Source organism: Cupressus sempervirens, chromosome 6 (assembly GCF_028749045.1).
Source record: "Cupressus sempervirens isolate cs-2001-9-10 chromosome 6, ASM2874904v1, whole genome shotgun sequence".
Classification (NCBI taxonomy): Eukaryota; Viridiplantae; Streptophyta; class Pinopsida; order Cupressales; family Cupressaceae; genus Cupressus; species Cupressus sempervirens.
In genome coordinates this window covers 656,495,546-656,518,904 of record NC_143123.1, presented here as the reverse complement: position 1 = coordinate 656,518,904, position 23,359 = coordinate 656,495,546, and the positions used below count along the sequence as shown (strand labels likewise).

The following is a 23,359-nucleotide window of genomic DNA, read 5'->3' as shown; positions in this document are numbered from 1 at the left end:
TGTTTTAAAATAAACCAGACCAAATAGATTATAAAGTTTTGAGTTTGGAAGGTTCGCATGATATAACTTTTTTATCTTCTATATCTTAATTGTATTTGAGGTTAGTGTCCCATTTTCTCAGTTGATGCTCAGTTCTTTGATTAAGGGATTGTTGTCTTGTGTAGGTTGGTGCCTACAAATATGATTGGGGATTGTTGCCTCTTTCTTGTGTTGTATTCTTGTGTTTTGTTGCTTATAAATTAATTGTAAGTTCTTTATAATTCTGTGGGGTTGGTTTTGGGCTAGAGGTCTAAGCAGTTTTTCTCACAATATTTTTTCCCTTTTGGGTTCCCACATAGATTTGACATTCTCTTATGTGGATGTGGAGTTGTGCTTATCATTTTATAGTTGTTTGATTTTGATGTCAGATGTAGTATTGGTATTGATATTGCTCTAAATTTTGAAGATTAAATTGGCATACATCAATTAACCCCATCCCCAACTTGTAGCCCCATGCTCCTCACCTCTCAATATATTAACAAGATTAGCAATTAATTCAAGGGCTAGTTTTGTATAGTAAGATATGACATCTTATAAGAGACCAAGTTCAAATTACCCTCACTGCAATTCAGGGACCTGTAACCACACATACATGTAAAAATTCTATGCTATATGGGCATGGAACCCATGAATAAACCTTGAATTTGAATCCAAACATTTCCTATCAAAAGACCCACATGAAATAGAACTTACCTAAACAGAAATCAATCTTTAACCACATAAATAAATAGAAAATAGAAAAACTAAATAACTAAACAATTCTCAAATGACAGTAACTAATAACCTATCTCTATGAGATTTATGCGATGGGTAGAATGGATTACTCTTGCAAGAGTAAACTAGATTCAAATCAATAGAAATATTGAAGGGGAATTTTACTAGCTATATACAAAAGTGTTTGTCACCTCCACAAGTCAAAAAGTAGACTAGTATGTGTTAAAGGCATGTTTATAATTACAAGAGATAACACTTGAATGGGATGCACATTCAAATTTCTCTTGGCACTATTAGATAGCCAATATATGCAACAAGGTTGAGCTACATGAATGTGGGTGCTTGTGAATAGAATTCAAGTTTAAATAATAAAAATATGTGCCAGTCTTATTATGCTTGGCTCATATGGCATATAAGTCAACGTAACAAAAAAAAAAAGCTTTATTGAGAAAAAAGTTTTAAATGAGCAAATTGTGAATATATTTGTGAGTGGATAGAATTTAAGCAACCCAAAGAAGTTGAAATTGCAAATGTACTCTATAAATGTTCTCGTGAAGATTTTTATCACCTCTTCAAGTGAAGCATTTCTAGCTCTTTCTCCAAATCCATTAATAATCACCTTTAACTAACCTAGTCCTGAAAGTGTGCCCTATAATTCACATTATGAGAACTCATAAACTTAACACTCAATACCACAAATTTATAGATAATGAAACTAGTGAGAAGGATAGAAAAGGAATATTATAGCCAAGGTATTGGTAGTTGCAAGACCAAGGTCATTTTGGCAATGAATAATGGCATTCTTAATTCCTGAAGTATTAGCATTGATGCTTGCAATCAATTCGTAGCATTCAGAATGAAATAAATACCCCATAGTATCCCTAATACTAGTAGTGATGGCTCCTACCTTGATCACCTCTCCCAATATCTTATACAAAAAAATTGGATTAGTCCTACCAGTAGTTAAGTTCATCAATTTTTGTGACTTGATACATCAACTCTTTAAGCAACTTAATAGGCTACATACAAAAAAATTGAGTGACCCTCAACTAAAAAGTAATCTATGTTTAAGGGAATCCACTAAAAGTAATTGATATGTGACACTAAATGAAGAGAAATAGGAAAAGAGATCAGATTAATATGTGAACACCAATAATTTCAATTTGGCTACACCCACATGGTGGTTTGAACTTCTTAAGATGCCTCAGTATAATCTAGATATGAATATTTTGTACCATATCTGTGAAAAGTCATATCTACATCCTAGGCAATGCATTATTTGAGGATGAAGGAGATTTTTATTTCAAGTTGTTCTTGTTAAATACACATTGAACAACATGAATGAAAGCTTGTATATCTCTTCTGATGGACCTACAGAAAGCCACTACCCTAATGAGTAGTTTGATTCTTATGACTTCAAGTCCTTCAGATTCTTGATGATTACAATAAAATAAATTTCATGAAAAGTGCTACCTACCCTCTTTAGAAAAACTCAAAGATTTGAAGTCTCATGGTAAAATACTTCCCTAATGATGAAACTAATCTACATAGGTGTGGGTTATGAATTTGGTACTACTTATGCTTTAGGTTTCCTATTAATATGAATAGTAATAGTACACACTCTAAAGTGTGCCTTATAATTTATTATATTTTATTTTCTATTCATATAGTGATTCCAATTGGACAAGCAATGAAACCTCACAAGAGTGAGTTTTAGTTGCACACAAAAATATAAAAGATTTTAGCTATAAGTATATGAATTAATGAGGGAAAAATGCTACAAGAGAGAACTTTATTAAGGATTTAGGTGAAAAGCTAGCAAAAGCCACTAAGGTCATCAAGTTCCTATAGCATTGGGTTGACTGGTCAAGTTGGAGAATGGAGAAAATACCACCTCCTTCTTTAGTTCAGATAGCATAATTACAACATAGAAACTTTTGAAATTTTTGTTACTTATTAGTTGTGGAAGATACATAGAAAACCCTCCAATACACATGGGCATACAACAAACAAAATTACTCAATTTGATTGCCTAAACTAGCATCAGTTTTAAAGAAATAAGACCCAATTTGTTGCATGGAGTTAGAAGAAAAATATGAGTCCTCCCATTTGATTCTCAATAGTTTACATTATGAAACCAAAGAAGACTTCACCCTCTTTGAAGTTATGAATATTCCTTCTTTAACATTTATACTAGTAAGGTACTTCTGTATGATAGTGGCAATATAATTCATCTAATCTTCTAGTAAGGTCCATGAAAATTTAATGTAATGCTTTGGAGTGCTTTGTTATCTCAACTATTTTCTTTCCTTGTCTTCAAATAGACAAAGAAAAACTAAAAAGTCTCAAAGATTATCTTTCTTTGAGTTTGGATCAAGTTTTACCACTCAAGCTACTATTGTATTAAGAACATTTAGTTCATCTTTGCTGCCATGCATTTCTTATTTAGGAGCATTTAGGAGCAAATTGCAGATTGTCACACCATCAAAAATAGTGACAAACAACCAGTTTTGGCCCAAAAACTCTGTAAACTTTTCCTTATTGAATTTTTCCATCAAATTCAAACCAAGATTTGCCAATCCTAGCTAAAGCCCATATAAGCTCAACTAAGTAGAATATTGTCTTATATAAGGACATACTTCTCCTATGAAAAGATTGTATCTTTTTAAAAAACCCTTTTACCAACTTTAAAGTCAATTGTATGTTTCTTATGTAATTCCATGAACCTTGTAACATTGATATATAAATTGAAGTTAAAAATAGATATGATCTATCACCTGAAGATGCTTGTTATCAAGGAGCCTCTTAAGCTCTTGCAACATTCTAATTTTTTCGGTGTCAATGTTGGCTACAACTTCAAGAATGAAAATAGAGGAGTGAATCATTTAAATGTAGTTTAAAATCAATGTGCTAGAATTTAGAGAATGTAGAATTTATTAGATAATTTGAAATCCCCATCAAAAGGTAGATTACGCTAAAAAAGTCAACATATTTTCATATGAACTATTTAGACATGTTTTGATTTGTGCAAGTAGATCATCTAGCATCACATAAAATAGTAGATGAAGCTTAAAAAGTTAATATAATTTCATATGAACTACTTGAAAAGTCAATTAAATTTCACCCACATGACACTAAATATCAAATTGGGGAATTTATTCATCTAAAGGCAGCCTCTTTCATGGGGTGATAACAAATAATGAGATTTATGGAAGTAGAAGAAATGGGTGGATCTCACAATTTACAAGACATATCCAAAATAACATACTATCAAATATCTTCTTTAACTTGAAGATCCTTTTCATCCTCTATCCATCTCATCAGCCTATGTTCAATGGTAGATCATGACATGTAAATATGAGTGATATGGCCATTTTTTCTATAAATATAATTTATGAAGATGAAATGTGTAGGATCATGTACTATGTTTTATTGGAAACTTGTGGGTTTAAATCATTACTATGAATGATTCAAAAATTACTTAAAACAAATTGATTCTTGAAGATATTATTTACAATGTTTGATTGATAAATAGATAACTAAGCTTTCTCTTAAGTAGTTTGAGTTGGCAAAATATATTGGAGAATATATGCATGGAATGATAATTCCTGGAACTCTTATGACATCCATATACTTCTCAATATCTCTATATATTGTGATGTTTGGGATATTTCCAAGAGCTATAGTATGAGGTCTTGAAATAGTCATTATCAATCTTAGTATAGAAATGACCAGCTACAATGAAAGGATGAAAACTTTGTTGAGTAAAGAAAGCATTTCGTTAATTATTTTACCATTTTATTTTAAGAGTTACTAAATTCAAAAACTAATACTATTGAAACAAATGTAATGTATACTTCATTTTTCATAGGTCCCTAGCAATCAAATAATAAGAATTATCAACATACCACCATGATAAGACCTATCTCAATATCTCCAAAGACCACTCTAAAGAAAGCTCCCATGTAGACTAAGAAATCTATTTTTTCCACTTGCTAATATGATAAGCTCTAGGTATATCAATTAAGCCAAGCATGGACAAAATTATAATGGAAGAAAGGAGTACAAGGGGAGTGTAGTAAAAGAGTGGAGTTAAGAAGAGGAGACTTAACATCACTCCAATGACCATCACAATGTTTGATACTACTATCTTGTAGCCAACATTGAAGTTTACAGTTGACCTTGAAAGACACCTAAACATACCTCATGTATAGTAAAGCAAGGCTATTCAGTACTAAAAACAAAAAAACTTTAGTGCCATACTAAGTTCAAAACCTAAAGCTTTAGGAGTCCAAACAAATAAGAGGAATAGACTTACCCATTATGAGGTAGCAAGAGAAACATGGACCTATAATGTTCATCATGCCAACAACAATCATCTCCTTATTACCATCAATATGATAGTTCTTAATGAGCCCAAAAATTATACCAATTGCTATTCCTTCCTATTTTTTATGTCACCCAAATCAGCCTAAATGAATTACCAATTGTAAATAAATAAATAAGATAGGAGTAATGATTACACTAAGTGTGAGAATTTGACTTATCAGTCCTATTGTTACTATAGTCTTCAAATATTTTTTCATCAAAGAAAAAATTATTGATAGTCACTAGATTTAATCCACTTTTCAAATCACCAACCTACTCAAGCCAAACAAAAACATTAGATGTGGCCCAACACATCAAAGTATGCTATCAATATTTAACTAGAAATGGCATATTAGTATTATCACAAAAATTAGGGTGGTTGTTGCATCAAAAGATTGATGCCCAATAATAGATTCATTAGACATGAGTTGCTCCTCTTAAATGACCAGGAAAGATGGAAACATTGTTCTTAATAATCATATGCAGTCTTAAAGTGGTTCATTGGGAAGAATATCAAAGGTAAAACCACTATAACGAAGTAGTCAACAAGAAGTTGTGAAGGATTGGTAGAGTACAATACAAATAGAAAACACCATGTAAGTGAGGAGTGATGGAGGTGAAAGGAATAGATATTCAAAACTATGAGAAAAATTTAAGAGCCCCATCATTTTTTTCAATCAAGGTCACAACTAAGAAACAACTTTTCTTGAGAACAAGATGGAGCAAGTGAAAAACATGCCAAAACACTAATTTGTGAATTCTAGAGGAGCAAAAATTTAGAGGGCGGCATAAAAACAATATTTATGATAGTCATATCTCAAAATGAGGATCACCTATAGACCAAATAATCAAAGGTAGAGAGGATCAGTACATGACAGTCATCTCAATACAACCTTGACCTATTGGGCCAAATAGTCACAAAGGTGGAAAACATTATCAACTAATGATAATGGTGACCATCTAATCAGTACTAGTACATGAAAATTGTAAGGATTAGTCATTCTGCTTTTAATACCATGAAACAATATAGAAGAATAAGTGACAAACTTTTGTAAAAGGAGATCATTCAATAGGTGGATAAAAACCTACTAATGTTTTGTATGAGCTTTGACAAGGTAAAAGAGAATAATAAACTGACATCCATAAAAAGAGGAAACAATGGAAAATCATGTTTACGAGATGTGGCAGACTTAGAAGTAGTGGTGACATTGAGAGTGCATAGTATATGACTAAATGCTAATATATTGTCTTCTTTCCTTTCTCATATTAGTATCATCATTAAACTAAGTTCTTTCATTTCAGCAATTTCTCAGTCAAATTCCTTAAATCATTCTCTTCATCTCTATGCCACTTTCTTTGGCAATCTCCTCCATTTGATTGTGGCTTTCACTTAAACCCCTATCATGAGTAAGAGCCATCATCTTCACTCTTCCTCTTTCCTTTCCCATTATGAACTATGTTAAGCCTATACAATAGCAAGCCTGTTTCACTTGCTATCAGTACCTCACCAAGATTCTCTCCACTAAATGTGGCCTTTTGGTAACACTAGTTCTCTTATCTAGAACCTTTGAGCTTCCTTTGCTCCTTTGGGCTTCAACACTCACTACACCCACCTCTTGTGAACTTCAATTCTTCTCTATTATAGCTTCCCTAACTATAATCAATGCTACATTATTTTCCACTTCCATTGCTTGTATTGAACAAATTCCATCTCAATTAGTTGAAAATAAAAGACCAATTACCTATTCTCTCAATGAAACATGAACTGCACTATTGTAATTTTTCCAATTTCTCTATTGGCTGCAACCCTCAATTATTGTTCAACTCTTAAAATCATACTTCTACCTTCTTGCCAAAGTAGAAAATATTTTTTGTAAATGTTAAAGAACATTAGTGTTCTCTCTTTCTCCAATAGCTCAATCAAGCAATTATCAACTCTCTTTAAATTAAATTAAAATGTAAAAATAGTTTTCCTATTAATGAGAGCTTTGAAAATAAAGTGACCAGCTAATAATTTTATTCTAGAGAGTTTCACTTATAGTTGCTCTAAGACCAAATGATGGCTACACAGTTTTACAAAATCTCAAAGTAGTGTATTCTCCCATCAAGGAATCAAACACATGCACAACCAATACCCACACATATACACAAAATAATGCAAATGCAGATCATAGATGGAAACCTGTACCAACACTGGTGCAAGTGTTTATGTAGATGCAAATGTAGCCATAGACAAGAAGTAAGTCATTTGTGAAGTCACATTTGGGGGTGGGGCTCTATTCTTTTTTATTTGCCTAAGGGTATGACTTGACTAATAAAATATAAGAGCCACGAGCCCCTCAAAAATATCTCCCTTCGTCAATCTACATGTTTCCAAATCAAAAGTAGGCATAGACAACAACTTCAACATATGCAAAAATTACATGGAGGATAGAAATACTAATCTACATTTAGACTACCTTCACTCTAAATGTAGATTACTTCATTTGGATGACACCAATATGAGGTTGTTGGTTCAATACAAGCTAAATAGTTCCCTTTTGCAAAACATGGTTGTAAATGAATTAAGCTTCTATCAGATTGTTTATTTCTTTTAATTTTAATCATGGGTTACTAACAAGTTTGCACTTTTACTTACAGGTATAAGAGTAGATGTACCTTATAAATGTAGAGTAATATGTTCAATCTTTAATACCTTTAGTATATGTGATTCATCCTGTATGTAAGAGCCCAATCTCTAAAAAAACTTAACCTATCAATCAATACGGTCTAAAAAATTTTCATCCTATCATATATGGTGCAAAAGTGAAAAAACAACCAATATGGCCATCAAATTCTACGCTTGTTGTCAAACTTTCATCCCACAACTTCAAATCAAATTTAACCCAAATGGGGAATTATTGCTCAAATGAGATTTGGTCACCAAAATAAGCTATCAAACTATTTTCTCATACCATTTGCAAACAAAATCTATAACATTAGAAGCAAAGAGTGCATCTACTTATGGGCCATACTTAAAAAGAAATTTTCCCAAACTACAAAGTAAATATCAGTTTTTAATGCTAGAATATCCTCAGAGAAAAGCAATCTAGCAATAAGGCAAGATAGGACAAAGCATATATGCATACAAAACCCTATTAGGGATACACTTCAATGATATAGCTTAAGGCTCCCAACATTGTGGTAAAGAAAGAAAGAAGTTACACTAAGGAATGCCAAGGAAATTTATAATAGAGATAAAACATGATGAAATTACAATACCTAGTAGAGATCTTGCATGATTTTTGTAGTTAATTAAAATTTTAAGGTTTTCACTAAGATATTAAAACCTTGGTGATTCTACCAATTGTAACATTCAATTCATGATGATCTGCACAATTTTTTAGGGTAAAGGTTGCTTAATATTTTTATCACTCATGTTTCCTATACACAAAAGGAAACTAAAATAGCGTCCATAAAACTTGATAATATTAGTAGTCACTAAAACGAGCATGGTAGTTTATTAAGAAAGTAAAAATCATTGTAGGGACTTCATTTGATTCACTACTATGAGATTAAATGTGTACTACCTTTTAAAAGATAAATACCATTCTGATACAAACCTCTAAAAATCTAATCATTGATACACTAACATTCAAGAATCATTTCTCTCCTAGCTATTTCTCTTGTGATTAGAAATGAAGCTATGAATAGAATCACTCCTACTCTATCTTGATCTGCAATATAAATTAATCTCTGAATCTCAATCTGCATTATATATTAACCTCTAAAGGCTGAGACTGCAATATAGACAAGATATAAGTCAGACAGTATATAATGATTATGAGCAATATGATAATGCCAATATATTGTTGAATTTATTAAGCATTTATTAATTTCAATGTCAATACAACAATCATTAGTGCACATATATATAGATTCCAATGGACACTTTCGAAGATAGGTCACAATCCTTCAATATCAATCATTAGGAGTTTCTAATTTGATTAGTTAATATTAACTAATTAATTTGATCTTCTACATGATTAGATTAGTTAGTACTAACTAATTTGTGACTGATGTGTTATTCATAAAGAGACATATTGGATCGATCAAGACCATCATATTTTTGGTATCGAATGTAAATATATATGTATAAGTTTCATCTTAGTTTGATATGAAGTGCTTGATCAGATTTAAGATATATAAATATAAATATAAATAAATAAATATATATATATATATATATATATATATATATATATATATATATATATATATATATATATATATATATATATATATATATATATAAAATTAGACTAAGATTATATATGTATGTGAGTGTATGTAAAACATACACACACATACATGTACAATTTGTAGTGTCTAACTGATGTTATTCAATAACAATGGTCCTTGACACAGTTTGAGCTTGTGATTCAAATGAAAATGCTGGCACCCTATGGATGTGTGTAGAAAATAAATCTTGGGCATCTAGATGAACTCAAACTTCTATCCTAGAATCAATATCATGCATGTTCACATCTATATCCTATGCATTTTTTTGTAGAGAATTACTCTCATCAAAATAATATAAGAAAGTATTACAGTTCAAAATAACTCCTAGACAAAAAGAATTATTAATTTATTTATTCTTTGACAACTAAATAGGAAAGAAAATTCAAACCTACTTTAGCAAAACTATTTATCTAGGCAATCATAGAAGAACTCCTGGAAGCATTATTATTTATATATATACAAACAAAATTAGAAACATGGCCTAACCAGTTAATTTACAATGTTGCACTCTTAAGAAAAGAATGGAAGCAAACTATAAACTTGGGCAAAATGCCAAAAAATAAAAAGGCCATATTGTATACATAGACAAGAAAACACTTATAGGAGGAGTTCCTCTCATACATTGCACTAGCACATAAGTAGTAGCATAGATAGCTCCATGACTATCTTCAAATATGCAAAAAAGAATAAACCACTGCTAAATACTAAAGGCCACCTTTTAGAAGATCAATAGTATTCAATTCTAAATAACAAGGAGAAACAATAGATATCCTACAAAAGAAACATACACAAACCTTATGATATTCACATCAGGATTCAATTGCATAGGTTTTGAGTCAACTCATTGTAGTAGACCATTCATTCTCATCCCATGAGATATAGTCCAACTAAATGACTTGTACTTTAGTGATAATTAACAAACTACCACTAATAAAACATGGGTCTAAGGAGTTTGCCTCAAAAAACCTATGCCATTGAATCTTGATTTTAATATTAGAATTTGAGACATAGAAAAGAATACTTCTTATAGGTTAACAAACCTTCCTTTGTTAGAAACTTTAAACTTAGAAGAAAATTCTTGAATCAAAATAGATGATGAAGAAGCAAATAAGGCTAAGCATGCAATCCCCACTAAATGAGCTATAGACTCACGAATGTCCATGTCTATGTGACCTATATATTATTTCAGCCATGAAAGGTGTTTAATATATCTTGATGCAAGTATCTTCACCTCAAGAAAAAAATAACAGCTCAAATGTATTAGAAACTTCATTTAATTTTAAATTTTATAAATTTAGAGATCAAAATAGTAAAACACCTGTGTTCACTATAGTCCGAGAATGGTTTTGGAGGGTTAAGTCAGAAGTTGTGAGGAAATTTGTGCAACTTATCACTTAAACATGTTGAGTGTTGTGAAAAAGAGAGCTAGGAATTATACAATGTACAATTTTGAAAAACCATTTCACCACTTAGAATGGGAAATATATCAAAGCTAGGTGTTTTGGAGCCAAAGAAAATTGTGATTCTCCCTATAGAGCGTCTAGGGACAAATTGAGAAGTTGTGGAGGACTATAAGAAGAGGAAGTGGAAAAGTAATAATTATGTTTCCTTCTCATGACAATGCTTCATTAGGGATTAGGAAAATCTTAGAAACAAAATTCATAGGGTAATGGAAGTTGATTAGATCCTTATTTTCCAATCTAGTAAAAGAAGTTAATATATTTTAACATAACCTCTTTATAGGTAAAGAAATAAACAAGTAATAAGCATCACTTTATCCATGTCATTGTGAATATTCACTTTAAAGAAAACACAAATTTTCAATGTATAGTTGTGACATATGAAACAACATCAGTTATGTCATCCAACTTCCCCCCTTTATACCAATAGCCCACTCTTTGAGCAGCATCAAAAAAAGGAGTATCTTTATCTTTTTCTAGTGCACACTGCCTTGTAGATACAACAATTTTTTTTGTAGTTGTTTGAGGTCCAAAGTTATCTCCTACTGCTTCAACAACCAATGCATTCAATTCACCATCATACAAGTTGTCAAATAGTACATCCATACCAGCAGTTATAACATCTCCATGTGCCACATTAATCATGAAGGTCTGCAAGAATGCTTCCCAAATAGGTTAAAATTACTCTAATTAAATATTAGGTGTACAAGTAGAGCTACAAGTCTAATGTAGTGAATGAAAAGGAAAATAATATATGCTTCCATTACCTAAGTAGAACTTGGAAGATCAGGACCATCACCACTTTGAAGCTGAAAACAAAAATTAAAGCCATGTTGCTAAATAGGGAAGTTGAATAGTGTATGCCCATCTCTTATTACAATGAATCTGCTATCACCTAGATTTGCTACACATAGTCCTTGGAAATAAAAAATAATGAAAAAATAGATATTTAGGTATAAAAGAAAACTTACTTAGAACCATGAAGAAGTAAATGAGTCTATATCAATAAATATAGTTGTGAGAAACTTTTTCTTTAGAAGAATCTCAAAGATTCCAATCTACAAACAATTTTATGCAAAAACTAAAAAAGATATGTAGGATAATATAACAAATCAAAACAAAAAATGTAGGATACTCGAGATTTTTCTGTTACCTTATCTAAAAGTACTAAAATACAAGAAATATAGGATCCTTATGGCTTTGTACTAAAATAGGCCTTCTCTAACACCTTAATAGGATCAATAGAATTTTGAGGCTCCCCTTTATTGGCAACAACAACATTTTTCATGAGTTCTCTAGCATAATCTCCTACATTAATGCCCACTTCTACCCACCCTCCCTCTCCATCAACAACCCCAATAGCTTGTTCCTTTGTAAGGATAAAGTGAGCATCTTCTCCACCTCTATCCTCTTTGTATGGATATGGAAGGTAGTGTGATCTAGGAACTAATTTCAAAAGTTTATTGCCCACAGATGTATTAAATATTAAGCATAAGAGACCATGAAGAAGACTACATCAAAGTAATGCATGTTTACAATAGTTTCATGAAACTCTATCAAGAAACATTTCGTTTGATACTTAGATCCAATATGAGAAGTGGTATAAAAATGAAGGTGCCAAGAGTAGATCAAATAAGGCTCTATAGAGCCAACCCCAAAATTCTAACAATTAAACCCACCCTCATGTTATAGACTGACCAGAATCCATGGAAAAGACAAATTCTTCATCTACAAATTTGAACATGACTAAAAGTAAAGTTCCAGGGATGTGACAAAACTAGTTCAACTATACTTTCTATCAATTAATTTTAGTTATCAAATGAATACATCAAAGAATACAAGCAAGCCATTTCACAACCTTAAATCTAGTCTACACTACAATAGTAAAATATATAGATTTACAACCTTGAACAATAAGTTATTAAAAACCCATATACAATGTGGAATGACCATAAGGACAAGTTGCTCTAGTTCTCTATTTTACAACAGTACTATAAATTAACATAATGTGTCAATCTATTATCAAATCCCGAAAAAACATGCCCATAAAATTTCAAAGCATAACTCAATTTCTAAACAAACATTGACTTTAGTGATGCTCATATGTATGTATGTATATATACACACACACATATGTGTGTGTGTGTAGAGAGAGAGAGAGAGAGAGAGAGAGAGAGAGAGAGAGAGAGAGAGAGAGAGAGAGAGAGAGAGAGAGAGAGAGAGAGAGAGAAGACTCCTTGTCTACAGAGTGAGACATGTAGCCAAAAATTTAATGTGAAAGCCATAGCTAGATTTAAAGAAAGATCAATAGAATCTTCAAGTGGCATGTGAATTAAATAATAATAGATAATATATACATCTTCCCTAAATTTGACAATTAATCAAGGCTTGAGATTATGTCAGGACATCAGCCAAAGGTTGGCTATCTACATTAGACAATAATATTGGTAAAAATAGATGTGTTTATTATGTGCTCATAGAGGCATGAGCATCCAAAAAATGATCTTCAAAATTCACATGGATGAGGAAAAAAAAGGTTCTTCCAAGCTTAATTCCTTTTTTTCAAATCAGAGATATTTTTCAATCTTTTTGTGCATGGTTTCCAACTTTCCATCATAATCTATTGGCTATCCTAAAGAAAGAAGTCAAAATTTCCAGCCATTAGTTTCTCTATATAACATTCTATATTTCTAGATTAGGAAGGTCAAAGCATAGATAATTATCTCTTTTTTGTAGACTTCATGGATTGAGAGATAAAACTAATCATGTCTAAAATTGTAAATCCTTTTGTCCACTTGACGAGTGTCCCTAAGGAAATAGATAACTGCTTTGTTGGAAAAGAAAAATTAAAGCTAAGCTCCAAGGTAGATGCACTCAACTTCAAAGTGTAGAGCTAGGTGGAAGTGTCCATATAATAGTAGTAGTTCTAGAGGGGGGATGGGGAGGAGGGAGAATGGGAGAAGGGAGACAAGAGATGGAGAGGGGTAAGAAAAGAACAACCCTTGATAGTTGAAGTTTCATATAGCTTTAAAAACATGGCTAGCCCACTAGAACCATTGGATTGCACCTACCTCCTTGTGTACAACCTCCTATCCTTACTTCTATGCATGATGTCTCTATATATTATGCTACTTTTTCTCCTTCTACCATAGATGTCGTTGCCTTTGCTGCATTTGTATTTTCTAGATGCCTTCCATGAAGGGCCTATAAAATATCATCTTCACTCAACACAAATGCCTCTAGTTTCTTTGTAATGAAATCAAAAGTCCCTACACACATTTATCAAATCAATAGAATTAAATGATTGGCTAAATGCAAGATATTTCAAAATATAGAACTGGGAAATTTGTTAAAGTGTGAAGGTATGATGTACAAGAGAGTTGGGAATCATGTCATTTTTTAAGGATATTTTCAATTTTCCACTTAGCGTATGTTGACTTTGCAAAGTGAAAATGGGTAAAAAAGGAAATACTTGTGGTCTTTCACCATTGAAGGAAATACTGGGACCTTAGATATTTTCAGACCATGTCCCTTGGCCATGCCTTGTGAAATCAAAATTTTGGAGGACCTCTCATAAGTCTCCTGCGACATGGCAATAAATTACTATTTTGCATGCATGAAGCCCCCTGTGCTTATACAAAGATTTAGAAATATATTGCAATGTAGCATTACAAAAGTTTTTTTTTTTTTTTTATTATAACATAATACCATTTTGAAGTTGGTCGAAACAAATACATACGCTAGTTGAAATTTTGACCAAAAAGGGTACAATTTTTTTATTTTTGACCAATGCGGGAAGGAAAACCAAAAAGAAAGAAAGAATCATAGATTTGGTCAAAAAATTTTGTAGAAAAAAAAGTGCAAATGTACTAGTGCTAGACATCATAAAGGGACCATACTATATCTATTTGGAAATTTCCAAAAGCTAGATGTTAATATTGCTAAGAGTTGCAAAAGTTGTCAGCAACTTTGAAGAGTTTCTTGACAAGATTTTGACAAAATGTTCCATTTTTGTAACTAACTAAAACCTCTCAAGGAACCTATAAAATCATGAACAAGACCCATTCAAAGGGTTAGAGTTTGTAAGGAGTTTTGAAATTGAAAACTAATATAATATTGTTCCTAAATTAATAGTTTAGGGGTTAGTGATTGCCCAAGAATTTTAGTGGATTAGTGGAATTCTATTTTTGTTTAATCTTTTAAGTTCATGATCTTATAATACTTATTGTTTTATATTTCAAGATGGTAGGAGTTCTTTTGTTCACATTTTGAAAATCATGTGCTATTAGACAGTTTGTTGTTCTATTTTGGAATATTTTTCGAAGAATGGCTCCCCCATGAATCCTCACCATGGAAGCATCATGGATTTGAGGGACATGAAAGTGGAGTCCTTTTATAGTGTATATAGAAAAGGAGATGCCTAGACAAAATGGTTTTCTATTTTTCAAGTGATGCCCTAGGAAAGCTTTCATTGCATGGCTAGGCAATCACAATGCTTGCAAGAGAATTTTGATGTATTGAATGTATTAGATAGTTTAATCTAAGAGTTATATAATGAAGAGAAATGTATGAGGGAGCTATAAGCAGAAGGGGAGTTTTTTTATACATTTTATTGTAAAGAAACTAGAAACTTACAACAAAGAATATAACCATTTCCACATAACCCATAATAAATCTGAAATAAATATGCAATTAAAATACACATACAAGAGAATAGACAACATACCCACAAAAATGTGACACAAGATATACCCTGAGAAACCCTCAGTGAAGGAAAAACCCAACCTCCAAAAGCACCCATTACCATGCATTATTCAACAAAAAAATAGCATTGCAATACAACCATGGAAGCCTTCCAAGTCATAGCCACAATCAAGCAATCCATGTGAACAAGCATGAATCTACACATCCCATGCCATGCTTCCAACCTTCACAAATGCCCCCTTGGCTAACCTATCAAGCCTTGTCCCAATTGACTCTTTCCCTTTTTCTCTTTTGTCTTCTCACACAACAATTGCCCTAGTGGTTTCTTATATAGTAGCAAGTCCCACAAAATTTTGATTCTTTTTCCCTACATTAAATAATTACATGAAATATTATCACAATGTTACAATACAACTCATCACATATATCCCATGGGAATCTTTACATGTTGCATGTCCATCTAGGTGCAACATTACATAATAAAATAAAATAAGATAATATAAAAATTATTATTAAATGTGTGCAACACCCATTATCTCAACACTCTCCCACTTGTTGTATACATTGCATAGGGTCAATTTGTAGGCACATAAATGAATAGGGAAATAATCCTTCCCAACACATTCACCATCATGGGTCTAAGTAAACCATGTGATTCATCCTAGTACCCACAACAAAATCAAAGTATCTAGTGTATATGAGCAATGTTAGTATGCTAATAGAAACCAAATTTAAATAAAGCTTCTACAAACTAAACAAAATTCATAAACTTCAAGATAGACTAAGATGAACTCTCAATTGAGAATATGAACCATTAATGGGCTCTCTCAATGAGAAGCTCTCTTTTTGAGTGGCTTTGTCTAAATAGATAGGATATATGGTCAAGCTTATGCTTCAAAAAGGGCTTCAAATGGAGTTGGAATTTGGGTGTGAGTGTATGGTTTTGATGCAAAATGGCTTCTTAAAATGGCATTATGAATTTACTTCATGGATTGTGTTTTTTTGCAAAGGGGAAAGATCTAATTTATAGGCAAGAGGCTTGAGGGATTGAGGGCTAAGATGCAAGGATGGGGAAAAGCTCATGGAGGGCTCAGATTGCATGAGAGGAGAGCACATGGATTGTGCTCCATTACAGCCAATTAGAGAGTGACACATGTCATAGGGTGAGAGGATGGAGGAAAGGGGAAGGATGAGTCAAAAAAGGAGGCTCAAGGGATAAAATTTTCATAAAGACCCTCATAATGGCTTGTAAGAGCAATGAAAGGGCTTGAAAGAGTCATTTATGGCCTAGTGGGCTTCATAAAGTTTTATGTTTGGGATATTTTGAGGGAGATGAGAGAAATTTCAACTTGGGCTTGATTAGGAAGGTTTAAAGCTTGCTTAGGATTGTGCAAATGATTAGAAGATGGATTAGGATGGTCTAGGATTAGCTTAGTGATAGGCAAGTGGATGACATTTAATGAGGGTGGGTGAAGGAGGAGATATTTTTTGACTTTGGCTTGGGTTAGTAAGTCTTAACCCATGTTTAGGGAATGTGACAAGGTTAGGAGGGGATTAGGATTAGGTTTAAAGACATCTTCTAGAAGAGTCTAGACTTTGGATGAGGATAAGGATTTTCTAGAATAGTCTAGAACTTCTTAGGATGAGGATGAAGACTTTCTAGAAGAGTCTAGAACTTCTTAGGATGAGGATAAATTAGATTTTTAGGAAATAAATAAAGTTTTATTTATTTCAAGGGTTTGGGTTGAGGAGATATTTATTAAAACTTTTTTAATAAACATAAGGATTAATATTTAATCTTAATTAAATATTTTGAGTTGGGATTAGGGGTAGGAAATGATGGGATTAGCCTTTAATAAAAATTAAAGAAGGATTAGAAGATTTTGGAAGAGGTTAGTGGTCTTAAAGAAATTGGCTAAGTTTTGGGCAAAAAATTATTTATTTATTTATTTTGGAGTTTTTGGTCAATTTATTAATTAAATAATTAATAAATAAGGAAATAATGTTTAAATAAGATTTAAACATTTTTGGGAGGGATTTCTTAATTAAATATTTTTAATTAAGATAAAGGGATTTAATGGCATAAAAATAAATAAATTAATTAAATAATTAATTAATTAATAAATGATGATGTCATCAGGAATTTTTTCAAAAAATAAAAATACTTTATTTTCTAAAGGATTTAGGTATCTACATTTTACCCCTCTTTGATGTGATGCCACAAGTGGCATGGCATCAAAGATAAGAAAATAAGATGCCCAAGGCTACAGCAGAAGAGGAGAGAATGGACTGTGAGATGCCCCCTTAAGAAGGTGGCAGGGAGAGAAAGCAAGGCTTGATAGCTTCTTAAAAGGTACAAGAATCTGAGATGAGCAAGGAGACTCAGATTGGCTTAAGAGAAGAGGTTTAGTTAGCTCAAACTCTCACTACGTGAGAATGATAAAGGGAGAATCAAAGGCACAATAGGAAGCAAGCTTAAGATCTCAGGGATTGTACAAGATGGAGTGGAGCGATGATAAAGCTGATGCAACAAGATTTCAAAGAGTCAGATTGGTGAAAGATGGGTTTAAGAGATCCCTAGGACTAGGATTTTGGAGCTCAAAAGATGAGGCTTGGTGGATTGATTGGATTGGTGGATCCCTAAGACTAGGATTATGGATCCCTAAAGGTAAAAGTGCAGATTGATTCAAAGAGATATTGATGCATAAGCTAGGGTAGGAGAGACAGATGCTAGATATGGATGGGGGATAATGGAGATGAAGGGAAACCATTGAAGCTTTTTTGAGCAGGGGGATACTTCAAAGAGAAGTATCACCATGTAGTTGAGCACTAGATTTGCTATAGGACTACTGGTTAATTTCCAAGGTTACCAAGAACGTCAAGGCCTTTTCACCAATTGGCCAGAGGACTGATGGAATGACTCAAAACAAACATGCAAGGATTGCCCCAGCATCACACATGAATCCTAGAGGAAGCAGCATGGAACCGACATTGGGTAACCCACAAGTAGAAAATAAAAACAAACAAAAGATCAAGACCTTATGCTTAGATTGCCCCATTCGCAGTATACCATGATATGGAAGATCATGGCAACCTTGAGGAGGGAACAAGGAGATTGCTTGGAAAAGATACTTCAAGACCCAAAAGGGAAGATTCCAAATCAAAAGAAAGAGAAAATCTAAAAGAGAACTGTTTCCCAATGAGATGGGTAGGATGAGGTACTAATGGACCAAGATCAGACATGTGGAAAGCTATATCCTATAAGGATCTATTAGAGAGCACCTAAGCTGATGGATTTTGGATGAGTGATGCATTTGGCAAGCTGAACTAAGAAGGATAACACTTTGGTGACAAGAGATCTAGCTAAAGGATGCATTGGAATAGCTAACCAAGGGTTGTGCGATATGTGCAAGATGCTGATCAAGGAGGAACTGACACAAAAGCTGGATAGATACAATGGTACTAAGCTAAAGAGGATGTACAAGTTTATGGGTCGAGATATGTTACAAATGTAGAAGGTTGTCCATGTTTTGGTTTTTGTTAGATGGGAATGTTCGTGAAGAGTGGGATGTCTGCAATAGTTGATAGGTGGATAGGTAGATGGTTTGCGCAAAGCTTAAGGAAAATGGGATTCTTTGTGTCCATGTGATAGGATACAAGCTAGGATACAAGATTTGGCATATAATACAAGCTGGAATATGGTACAAGCTTTCGACAAGATTTGGATATACAAGCTATGATACAAGGGATGATACAAGATTTACAAGCTAGGGTACAAGATTTACAAGTTGAGGTACAAGATTTACAAGCTGTACAAGAGGTATTTACAAGCTTCATTAGATTTTAGATATTTGGTCAGAACACCAAGGGAACAAGCAGGTGTTTTATTGGATTGTGAATGGATGGATGAGGGATAGGATAGCGATAGATAATGGATTAGTCTTAGCACACAAGGCACCTAAATTACCAAGTTTTCACCAAGGTACATATCCAAGGCACTTGAATTGCCAAGTTTTCACCATTGGACGCTTATTTCTCTTTACTATTTTTTTGTATTTTTTGTATTTTTCAAAAGCTGGGTATACCAAGAATCTTCAAGCATAGAACTTCTTAAGATGAATGATGTTAGTAGGATCATTCAAGAGTTCTCCTTCTGGTGTAGATAGCTAATAGGCTCCGAAGAAAAAAGTTGCAATGACAACATAAGGACCAAGCCATGTAGGTTCAAACTTGCCTTTCTTTTCTCGATTGGCTTGGAATTTCATATTCTCTTTGAGGACCATGTCGCCTGGCTGAAAGTGTTGTGGGAGCACCTTCTTGTTGAAATTCCTTTTGAGATGAGTTTGATAGACTGTGAGATCATCATAGGCTTGTTGTTGCTTCTAATCTAAGAGATCTAGTTGGGTGAGTTTGGCTACTCTGTACTCTTCATCTAATATTTTCCCTTGCAAAGATATGTGCAAGGAGGGAAGTTCAACCTCTATGGGTAGTGCTGCTTTAGCACCATAGACTAAGGAGTATGAAGTTGTTCCTATGGATGTACAAAAGGAAGTTCAATAGCCCCATAGGGCTGGATTTATTTGTAGGTGCCAATCGCGACCGAAATCATTGACAACTTTCTTTAGGATTTTGAGGAGGGTTTTGTTAGTTGCCTCTACCTAGCCGTTACCTTATGGGAAATATGGGCTAGAAAAGTGGTGATGGATGTGGAGGGAAGTGCATAATTCTTCCATGTTGAGATTTTCAAAGTTACCTCTATGGTCGGTGAAGATGGTGGATGGGATGCCAAAGCGGCAAACAATGTGGTATAAGATGAACTTGGAGACCTGAACTCCTGTAGCTGAGACTAGGGGGACTGCTTCCACCCACTTAGTGAAATGGTCTGTAGCTATTATTATCCATTTATGTCCATCATATGAGAGAGGTGTGATAGTTCCAACTAGATCAAGTCCCTAACAAGCGAAAGGCCAAGGTGGTGCAATAGGCTATAGATCCTGTGCTGGAGCATGCACAAGATTTGTGTGTTGTTGACATGGGAGACACTTTCTAACAAAGTCAAAGGAGTCTTCTTCAATGGTAGGCCAATAGTAGCCTACTCTAAGGATTTTTCGTGCTAGGACAATACCACTCGTGTGGGCATCACAAAGTTTGGAATGTACTTCTTTTAAAGCCATTGCGGCCTCATTTTTATCTAAACATCAAGAGAGAGTATCATGATAACCCTAACGACATAGCAGGATGATTTTTAGATGAGGTTATGGCATTTGGTACATGTGAGGTGAGGGGATATGATACCATTGTTAAGGTAAGTGTGAATCTCAATGTACCAAGGGGATTGGGGACCAACCAAGATACAAACACAGTTTGAATCCTCATTCGCATAGGTAGGTGTGAGGAGCTGCTCGACTAAAACCTCATACTATGTAGCTGCTTGGGGAATTTCCAAGAGTGAGCCGATAGTAGCCATAGCATCTGCTACTTTGTTCTGCATTCGAGGTACTTGTGTAAACTGAAGCTTTGTGAAATGTTGGGTTAGCTAATCAACTAGCTCTTTGTAGGGTAATAGCTTTTCATCTTTGGTTTGATATTCATTTAGGGCTTGCTTGATGATGAGCTGAGAATCACCAAAGCTTTTTAACTCAGTGATGTTCCATTCTACATCTATCTTTAATCCTACTATGAGAGCCTCATATTCAGCTATATTGTTGGTGCTAGGGAATTGTAGCTTGAAGGCTTTTGGAATGTAATCTCCTTGAGGTGTTACCAACAATATTCCTACCCCTGATCTATGAGATGTGTATGAGCCATCAAAATAAAGTTTCCATGGGGGTTGTTCTTCAATTAGATAGATATGATCATTTGGAAATTCTATGATCAAAGGATATGCATCTATAAGAGGTGCATCAGCGAGGTGATCTGCTATAGCTTGCCCTTTGATTGCCTTTCTATCCACATACTAGATGTCAAATTCGCTAAGGAGCATAACGCATTTGGCCAAACGGCCTATAAGTGCTATTCTGGAGAGCATATACTTGAGAGGGTCGATCTTGGAGACTAGTTGGATGGTATGACTTAGCATGTAGTGGCGAAGCTTTTGAGTTGAGAAAACAACTACCAAACAAGCTTTTTCCATAGGATTATAATTGAGTTCATAACCAACTAGGGTTCTACTAATGTAGTAGATGGCTCTTTCTTTGCCATAGTCATCGAGCTGTGCTAGAAGTGCCCCTAGAGCAGTATGTGTTGCTGATATGTACAAGATCAAGGGACGACTAGGAATTGGTTGAACCAAGATAGGGGGATTGGTGAGATATTACTTGAGCTAATTGAAGCTACATTGATATAAAGGATCCCACTTGAAGTTTTCATCCTTCTTCAGTAAATGTGCAAATGGTGTACACTTATCTGCAAGCTAGGAGATGAAGTGCCAGACAGATTGAAGCTTTCCCTAAAGAGAGCGAAGCTGTTGTAGTGTCTGGGGAGGAGGCATGTCTAAGATATCCTTGACCTTCTTGGGGTTGATCTCTATACCTCATTTAGAAACTATAAAGCCTAGAAGCTTGCTAGATGTGACCCCAAAAACACATTTCTTGGGATTCAGCATGAGATGATATTTGGCTAACCTATCAAAGACTTTCTCTAGGTTAGCAAGATGATCCATGAAGGTGTGAGATTTAACCAAGATATCATCCACATAATCCTCCAAAATGCTATGAATGAGATCATGAAAAATCACTGTCATAGCTCTTTGATAGGTAGCCCCAGCATTCTTTAGGCCAAAAGGCATCATGTTGTAACAAAAGGTTCCCCAAGGGGTAGTGAATGTTGTCTTATGCTGATCCTCTTCTGCAATCTTGATTTGATTGTACCTAGAAAATCCATCCATGAGGGACAAAATTTCATGTCCAGCTGTAAGATCTACAATCATATCTATGTTGGTCAAGGGAAAATCATCTTTTGGACAAGCTTTGTTAAGATCTCTGAAAGTAGTGCAGATTCTGATGTCACCAAAAGGTTTAGTGATGGGGACCATGTTGGAGATCCACTCTGAGTAGTTGATAGGTTGGATAACCTTAGCAGCTAACATTCTTTCTAATTCAGTTTTGACCATTAATGTCACCTTGGGGTGCATTTTCCTAAGCTTTTGTCTGACGGGTTTGATCTTTGGATTGACTGCAAGATGATGAACTACAAGCTTTGGATCCAGCCCTGGCATGTCTTGATATGACCATGAAAATTGGCCAATGTTCTCTTGTAACACCTCAAAGAGGAGATCAACTTGGTCTTGTGATAGGGATGCAGCAATGTGAACAAGTCTGGGGATCTCTGAAGAACCAATGTTGACTTCTCTAGTATCCTCAATTAGAATAGAAGACACGTCTGGTCAATTATCTTGAGGAGGCAATGCTAAATCCTCATGTTCTACTTGTGACTCTAGATTTTCTTACTGAGCGACTCTCTTCACTACCTTAGCTAGTCCCAGATTTACCCTAGCTCCAGTTTTGGGAGTATTAGAACTAGGTTGGGGATTTTCTCCAAAATACCCCTTGGGATCTAGCTTATAGATATATGTTGAGTCTGGCTTTTTTTGCTTGTGAGGTGTTTCAGCTCCCATGAATCTCAGAAGTGCTTCCTCTAATGTGAATTCATCAATGTGTATGACGCTTGGTTGGTCCTAATCTATGAGTTGTGGAAGGGTGAGTGGTAGGTCAATGAAATGGATGGATAGTTCTTGGAGAATAGATTCTTCGAGGGAGATTTGGTCTAGGATATCGTCGTAGGCTCTCTTTTCA

The 23,359-nt window shown here is 34.0% G+C and overlaps 2 pseudogenes; both read right to left on the bottom strand.

Moving 5' to 3' along the window:
* Positions 1 to 3,194: 3,194 nt before the first annotated feature.
* LOC149553906 (sulfate transporter 3.1-like) lies at positions 3,195 to 5,436 on the bottom strand (annotated as a pseudogene).
* A 5,786-nt stretch (positions 5,437 to 11,222) lies between these two features.
* Positions 11,223 to 23,359, bottom strand: part of LOC149553905 (putative protein phosphatase 2C 55) — a 44,746-nt pseudogene continuing 32,609 nt past the window's right edge.